Here is an 8,744-nt window from a genome sequence, read left to right on the forward strand (position 1 = left end):
AGAGGAGAGGTACGAGGTAAGTTTTTTTACACAGAGGGTCGAGGGTGCCTGGATCTCGCTGCCGGAGGAGCTGGTGGAAGCCGGGACGACAGTGACGTTTAAGGGGCATCGACGAATACGTGAATAGGATGGGAATAGAGGAATACGGACCCCAGAAGTGTAGAAGATTTTAGTTTAGACGGGCAGCATGGTCGGCACAGGCTTGGAGCGCCGAACGGCCTGTTCCTGTGTTGTATTTTTATTTGTTCTTTTGTCCAAGACCTATGATGAGCGAACTCTACAAAAGTTAGCTCAATTCACCGTCCTGCTCTCACATCCACATGCCCGTGATTGGCCACTTTTGGACGATAATTTTCCGATTTTGGCCAATTTTCCGATTGAACTGTCAGTTGGTTAAGCTATGTGTTCCTTGGATTGGTTAGATTGGATTGGATTTGTTTATTGTCACGTGTACCGAGGTACAGTGAAAAGCTTTTTTCTGCAAGCAGCTCAACAGATCATTCAGTACATGGGAAGAAAAGGGAATTAAACAGAATTCAAGAAAATACATGAGAATACATAATAGGGCAACACAATATATACAATGTAACTACATAAGCATTGGCATCGGATGAAGCATACATGGCTGTAGTGTTAATGAGGTAAGTCCATAAGAGGGTCATTTAGGAGTCCGGTGACAGTGGGGAAGAAGCTGTTTTTGAGTCTGTTCATGCGTGTTCTCAGACTTCTCAGACTCGTTGCCCTCGACACACTGCTGACCTTTGTTCCTCCATCCACACATTCTAATCTCTTTTTTGTACCACGATAAGCATCCTTGCTTGCCATAATCACGCCATTAACATTCATTTTGTCTTTCTGTGCAAGACATCTTAGACAATCTCCTCCTACTGCTGGCCCTCTCTCTAACTCCACCGCTTCACGCCTCCCCCCCCCCACCCCCCCCCCCCCCCCCCCCCCCCCCCCACCCCCACACACACTCACACAGAACAGTATAAATGTGATCATATTTCCATTTCCCTCCAGCTTTGTAAAGGGGCCATGCAGACTGGAAAATTTAACTTCTTTCGCTCTCCACAGATGCATTCAGAGGTTCTGAGTGTGCACATTAATTTCTGTTTTTGTGCCGTTAAAACATTTTCCCTCACATGAATTGCCCAAAAAATTTCTAAAATAAATAATTCATCATTAAAACTAGCGACTAGCATCGATTATGTACTCACACGTGCCATCATCTTCTCGATACCTTCCAGATCCACCTCCTTTGGCTGGAGCACTGCAAAATATGGAAAACGGCTGTATATTATTTTGAATGATGGCCAAACTAAATTTTCTTTTTAAATTACACCAGGCTTAGGAACGATTCATTTCGATAACGCCAGTGATTATTGTGCATCTCTATACATTGAATAAATGTCCAATGTCAACATTGAATGCAGCAGATTATGGTCTCACCTCTCATTTAGTCGACTCCCTGTTCGCCCTCTTTTGAAAAATGACAAAAAGGAGAAACATATCAAAAGATTCGTCTGTTGTCCTCGAAATTGTCCTCCCCATGCCTGAAGACGCAAGCTTTATCTTGGACATATGTTCTGTGTGAATCTCAGCCGAGCAAGCTGAGTAACAGTGTAGCTGCGCATGTTTAAGTGAAGCAACGACCTGCCGTGTCTAGTTGGGTTTCAATGTAGCCCCCTGATCATGCGGCAACCTCCTTTGAATGTTGGGCATTCATTTGACAGCTCGCAGAACTTTGTTTCCCTATGTTTAAAACGGAAAGAAACTTGGCCTATTTAATAAAAGATGGCAAATTCGATAATACAACCTTGGAAAAAATAAAATCCCTCTTGATCGTTTCAATTTACATGTTTAGATCAATGGCGCGTCTGGGACCCGGGTTGGATTCCGACCTTGTGTTCCTGCCTTTCTGGTGTTTACACTTATTCTCTGCTCCTCCGCGAGCTCCGAATACCACAAGCAGTCCAGCGAGGTGCAGTTTAGATGTATTGGCCATGCTGAATTGCAGTTAATGTCAAAACGTGCAGGCTGCGTTGAAAGGTCCTGACAATATTGCCCATTTGCGCCCTAAGAAGTACCAATGAGGTAGCTTGGCCATGAAAATTTGTCCCTTACTGCCTGGGGATGTGCAGGTTCGGTGTATTGGCCATGCTAAATTACCCTTAGTGTCCAAAGGTGTGCCGGTTAGGTGCAGTGGCAATGCAAAATCTACCCCATTGTGTCCAAATATTAGACTTGTCTACGGGGATGGGGAGGGGATCGAGATTGGGCAGCATGCTAATTTCGTTGGGACGAATGGCCTCCTTCAACAATATATGCATTTTATTGATCTAAGGGATTCTCCCAATTCATAAATACGATTATCTCATGCCTGATGGACAAATAACAAAGAACACAGAAAAATTACAGCACAGGAACAGGCTCTTCGGCACTCCAAGCCAGCGGCGATGCAGATCCTGTATCTAAAACTGCCGGCTTATTTTCTAAGGATCTGCATCCCTCTGCTCCCTGTCCATTCATGTATCTGTCTAGATACATCTTAACTGACGCTATCGTGCCAGCCTCTACCACCACGGCCGGCAATGTGTTCCAGGCACCCACCACCCTCTGTGGAAAGAACTTTCAACGCAGATCCCCCTTAAACTTTTTCCCTCTCACCTTGAATTCGTAAACCCAAGTAATTGAATTCCCCACTCTGGGAAAAAAATCTTCTTGCCATCCACCTTGTCCATATATCTCATGATTTTGCAGACCTCAATGACGTCCACCCTCAACCTCCGTCTTTCGAATCAAAATAATCCAAATCTACTCAACCTCTCTTCAGAGCTAGCGCCCTCCATACCATGCAACATCCTGTTGAACCTCCTCTGCACCAACTCCGAAGCATCCACACGCCTTTTGTAATGTTGCGACCAGAACTGTACGCAGTATTTCAAATGTGGCCGAACCAAAGTCTGAGACAACTGTAACATATCCTGCCAACGCTTGTACCCAATACCATTTCCAATCAAAGGAAGCATGCCGTATGCCTTCTTGACCACTCTATCGACCAGCGCAGCCACCTTCAGGGTACAATGGACCTGAACACTCAGATCTCTCTGTACATCAATTTTCCCCAGGGCTTTTTCACTGACCGTACAGTTCGCTTTTGAATTGGATTTTCCAAAATGCATCACCTCGCATTTTCCCGGATTGTACTCCATCTGCATTTTTTTCAGGACAGCTCTCCAATCTATCGATGTTCTGCTGTTTTCTCTAACAGTCACCTTCACTATCTGCTACTCCACCAATCTCAGTCTCATCTGCAAACTTGCTAATCAGACCACCTACACCTTCCTCCACATCACAAACATCAGTGGTCCCAGCACAGATCCCTGTGGAACACCACTGGTCACAGTTCTCCATCAGGCATGAAGCCCCCTTCCTCCTCTACTCTCTGTCTCCTGTTGCCCAGCCAGCTCTTTATCCAGACGGCAGGTCAGGTCAACCACAGAGACGTTAGTTGGCACTCGGAAAGCCATTCCGGTCAGCTTCCCGTTCAGCTCAGGGATGACTTTGCCCACTGCCTTGGCAGCACTAGTTGAAGCAGGAATAATGTTCTGATGGGCGCCTCTACCATCTCTCCATTGCTTCCCGGAGCAAGGGAGAGATGTTTTCCTGCGCAGGGATTCTACTTAATCACGGAGGGACCGTCCACTGTCTTCTGGGTGGCTGTGTAGGCATGGACAGTAGTCATCAGCGCTTCAATGATCCCAAACTTGTCATTGATGACTTTGGCCAGAGGAGCGAGGCAGTTCGTGGTACAGGAGGCATTGCTGACAATGGTCATGCCCTTGTCGAATTTGTCACGATTGACACTCACGACGAGCATGGGAGCGTCGGCAGACGGGGCAGAGATGACCACTCGCTTTGCACCGCCCTTTAGATGATCTGCAGCTTTCTCCACGGTGGTGAAGACCCCTGTGGACTCTACTACATACTGAGCCCCCGCGTCGCCCCACTTGATGTTAGCCGGGTCACGCTCCTGGAAAACGCTGACAGGTTTTCCATTGATGACAAGTTTCCCATTCTCAGCCTTGACTGATCCTTTGAAGGTCCCGTGGATAGTCATATTTGAACATGTAAACCATGTAGTTCGCATCAATGAATCGGTCATTAATGGCCACCACCCCGACCTTGCCATTGACAATGGCAGCCCTGGTGACCAGGCGACCAATGCGTACAAATCCGTTGATGCCGATCTTCACCATGTTGCATTTTCTGAGTCCGGGCTCCTGGTGTGCAGTGATTCAGAGAGAGGAAGGGCCAGAGAGAGGAAGGGCACGGAGACGGTTAAAAACGGGACAGGACTGGCTGCTAAATATTCCGGATATAGGTTTTCAAGGCGAGGGAGAGAGGAAGGTAAAATATGTGGGTGAGTTGCAACACCGGTTAGAGAACATATTACTGCTGCACTGAGGGAGGGCGCCATGGAAGAAACAAGTAATGAGGCACTGGGGGTAGAGCTCAAAAATAGGAAGGGGGCAGTCACTGTACCGGTGTGGGGGGCGTTCAACAGGTCTTCCAACAGCCAACGGAAAGTGAAGGAACAAATATGTAAGCAGATTCTGGATAAATGTTGAAATAAAAAAGTTGTTGTAATGGGAAACTGTGTATCCAGAAAGATTTTCTGGAACAATATGTCGATCGGCCGACTCGGGAAGGCGCGATACTGTACCTAGTACCAGGGAACAAGCCCGGCCAGGTCATCAATGTTGTAGTGGGAGAAAGTGTAGCGAACAGTGACTACTATTCCGTCAGCTTTTGGATACTCTTAGAAAAAAAGATGAGTTGTCCTCTGTTTAAGGTGCGAAATTGGGGGACGGCTAACCGCAACCAGATTAGGCAGGATTTGGACGCTGTTGCTTGGGAGAGGCTGATTGAGGCTCAATCCACATTTGGCATGTGGAAGTCTTTTAAGGCGCAGTTGGTGAGAAAGCACGACATATATGTGCCGGTAAAAAGGGAAGGACGGGAGAGACCGAATTTGGGAACCATGGATGTCCAGGGAAATTGAGACTCTTGTCAAAATAAAAGATGCAGATGTGAGATTCAGATAACTAATGCAGGTAAAGCACTTGAGAATACAAAGAAAGTGGAAAATAGTTCAAGTAAGGAGTTTGGAGGGCCAAATGGGTCATGGAATTTCCTTGGCAGACATGATTAAGTAGAATCCCAAAACATTTTATACGTACATTGGGATCAAGAGTGAAGCTAAAGATTAGGTCCACTCAAAGACAAAGGAGGGAAATTATGTATTGGACCAGAGTAAGTAGGTAAGCTCCTTTATGAGGATCAATCGATATTGGCATAGGAGAGGAACACGATTAGTGGTGTCTCAGATGAATGTTCAACGACTTGATAACAGGTCGTTATTCCGCGGAAGCAAGTGTGACATGTGTAACAATGCATTAAGGTAGACAAAATCCCAGTGCCAGATGGCATCTATCCCAGATTAGTGAGCGAGACAAGAGATGAAATCGCTAGGCATCTAACATAAATATTTGTCCTCATTGGCGACAGGTAAGATCGCAGATGACAGCCGATGTTGTATCGTTATTTAAGATGGGCGACAAGGAAAACCGGGTAATTATAGGCTTGTGAGCTTGACGTCAGTGAGAGTGAAATTGTTGGAAAATACTCACAAACATACGATCTGTGCACATTTGGAAATGAATGGTCTTATTAGTGATAGAAAGCATGGTTGTGTACGAGGGAGCTCATGTCTCATTAACTTAAATGACTTTTTTGAGGATGAAACAAATGTGATTGACAAAGGAAAGATGTGGATGCTGTCTACATGCACTTCAGTCAATTATTTGATAACTTCCCTCATGGCAGCCTGGTGCAAAAGATTGAATCCCATTGGGTCAGGTGTGGACTAACTGGATGTATTCAGAACTGGCTTGGCCAAAGAAGACAGAAGGTAGCACTGGGAGTGTGTGTTTCAGAATGGAAGTCTGTAACTAGTGGTTTTCCGCAGGGATCAGATCGTAGAATTTACAGTGCAGAAGGAGGCCATTCAGCCCATCGAGTCTGCACCGGCTCTTGGAAAGAGCATTCTACCCAAGGTCAACACCTCCCCCTATCCCCATAACCCAGTAACCCCACCCACCACTAAGGGCAATTTTGGACACTAAGGGCAATTTATCATGGCCAATCCACCAAACCTGCACATCTTTGGACTGTGGGAGGAAACCGGAGCACCCGGAGAAACCCACGGAGAAACGGGGAGGATATGCAGACTCCGCACAGACAGTGACCCTAGCCGGAATCGAACTTGGGACCCTGGAGTGTGAAGCCATTGTGCTGTCCACAATGCGGTCGTGCTGCACCAGTATTGGGACCTCTGCTCTTTGTTTTATATATATATATATATATATATATATATATATATATACACACATGACTCGGAAGAAAACGTAGTGGGACTGATCAGCAAGCTTTTAAATGATAATGACATTGCAGGAATACAGGATAGTGATGAAGATTGTAAGAAAATACAGGAGGATATACATAAGCTGAAACTTGGGCAAAGAAATGGCATATGGATTGGAACCCGGACAAATGCGATGTGTTTCGTTTTGTAGATTCAATTCAGGTGGGAGCTATGAAATAAATAGCACAACCATCAGGAACATAGAGGCACGGATAAACATGGCCGTGCAGGTCCACAGATGCTTAAAAATGTAGTGCAGTTGGAAATGGTGGTAAAGGAAGCATATGGCACGCTTGCCTTCGGAGGAGGCGGTATCTAGCATAAAAGTTCGAAAATTATGTCACAATTTCAAGGAACGTTAGTTAGGCCACATTTGGAACACTGTGTCCATTTCTGGTCACCACACTTCCAAAAGGCCATGTAGCTTTTCGAGAAATTACAAGAAAGGTCTACCAGGGTGTTTCCTGATATGGAGGGCATTAGCTATAATGGAAGATTGAATAAAATCCAGTTGTTCTCCTTAGAAACACGGAGGTTGAGTGGTTACTTGATAGAAGTTTGTAAAAGTGTTAGGTGTATAGGTAGTGTAAACAATTGGTGGCTTTTTCCCACGGCGGAAATGGCAATTACAAAGGAAAATAAGTTCAAGGTGAGGGAAGATAGGTTCAGTGGAGATGTCACGGGTAGATGCTTTACACACAGGGCGGTGGCGGCCTGGAATGCACGGCCAAGTGAGGTGGTTCAGGCCGATATGTTAGCGACGTTTAAGGATTATCTGGATAGTCACATGAACAGATGGGGTAAAGAACCGGCGATTCGTCAAGGTAGGGCACCTGGTCGACGCAGTCTTGGAGGATCGAAGGGTACTGTACTGTATTGTTCTTTGTTCCTTGTTATTTGTTCACCCAGGAGGAAATCCACCCAGACACGGGGGGAATGTGCAGACTCCACACAGCCAGTGACCAAAGTGGGAATCAAAAATGGGACCCTGGTGCTCCGACACAACAGTGCTAACCACAGTGATGCCGAGCCGCCCAAGCCTATCCTGTTAAGTTTTTTAATAAAATAACTGTCCCTTGGGAGGCAGTATCTGGAATATGGCACAGTTAGTTTTGGAGGGAGGAATTGACAATTGGACTCGAATTTGTCAGGTAAAATCTAAAAAAAAGGAGTGAAGATTATAGCCTTCTAAAAGGCAGTGCAAACTGCAGCCATGAACAAAATGCCTTCATCCGTATTTTACTTACTAATTTGTTTTGTTCATAATGTGGATACTGGGTAACACTGAGGTAGTTCTAAAGACTGAGATCATAGATTTATTTCAGGTGACGGTGTGAAGAGATATGGAGTAAATATATGCAAATAAAATTGAGGGAAAGATCAATCATGAGGGGTTAAATCGTCTGCATCTGTTCCTCAAGTACCTGTGTTTTGCTTAATTTGTTTCTACTGATCTCTAATCTTCACAGCAGTGTTCATTGAAACGTTTCTTCTTGCTAAATACCACGGTCAAATTATAGATTTTTTAAATTTTGTGTACCCAATTATTTGTTTTCCAATTAAGGGACAATTAGGCGTGGCCAATCCACCTACCCTGCACATCTTTGTGTTGTGTGGGCAAAACTCACGCAGACACGGTGGGGGGTGTGCAAACTCGACACAGCCAGTGACCCACGGCCGGGATTCGGTCCGTGAGGCAGCATTGCTCACCACTGTCCCACCGTGCTGCCCTTACTATCAACAAATTAATAAACAGGAATAAAACACTTTTTACTGCCTGTCACTCTTTACATAGACTTTGTTTCCAGCCATGTACAGTTTATATAAACATTGTTTACTGCAGGGTACTGCTGCGGTCGTTCCCCTGAGTAGCAAGTATACCGTTTTGGATACTTGTGGGGGGGGGCGAATTACCAGGGGTAAGTCATGGGGTACGGGCCTCTTGCACGGAGTCTGTCCCTGTTGCTCAGAAGGGAAGGGGGGAGAGTAGTAGAACATTAGTAATTGGGGACTCAATAGTTAGGGGCACAGATAGAAGATTTTGTGGGAGAGAGACTCACGTTTGGTATGTTGCCTCCCAGGTGCAAGGGTACGTGATGTCTCAGATCGTGTTTTCCGGGTCCTTGAGGGGGAGGGGAGCAGCCCCAATTCGTAGTCCACATTGGCACTAACGGCATAGGTAGAAAAGGGGACAAGGATGTCAGGCAGGCCTTTAGGGAGCTAGGATGGAAGCTCAGAGCGAGAACAAACATAG

At 45.7% G+C, this 8,744-nt stretch overlaps 1 pseudogene; it reads right to left on the minus strand.

The window, feature by feature from the left end:
• Window positions 1-3,682: 3,682 nt before the first annotated feature.
• Window positions 3,683-4,281, minus strand: LOC119960733 (annotated as a pseudogene).
• Between the last annotated feature and the right edge of the window lie 4,463 nt (window positions 4,282-8,744).

The sequence above is a fragment of the Scyliorhinus canicula genome, unplaced genomic scaffold (assembly GCF_902713615.1).
Source record: "Scyliorhinus canicula unplaced genomic scaffold, sScyCan1.1, whole genome shotgun sequence".
In the NCBI taxonomy this organism is placed as follows: domain Eukaryota; kingdom Metazoa; phylum Chordata; class Chondrichthyes; order Carcharhiniformes; family Scyliorhinidae; genus Scyliorhinus; species Scyliorhinus canicula.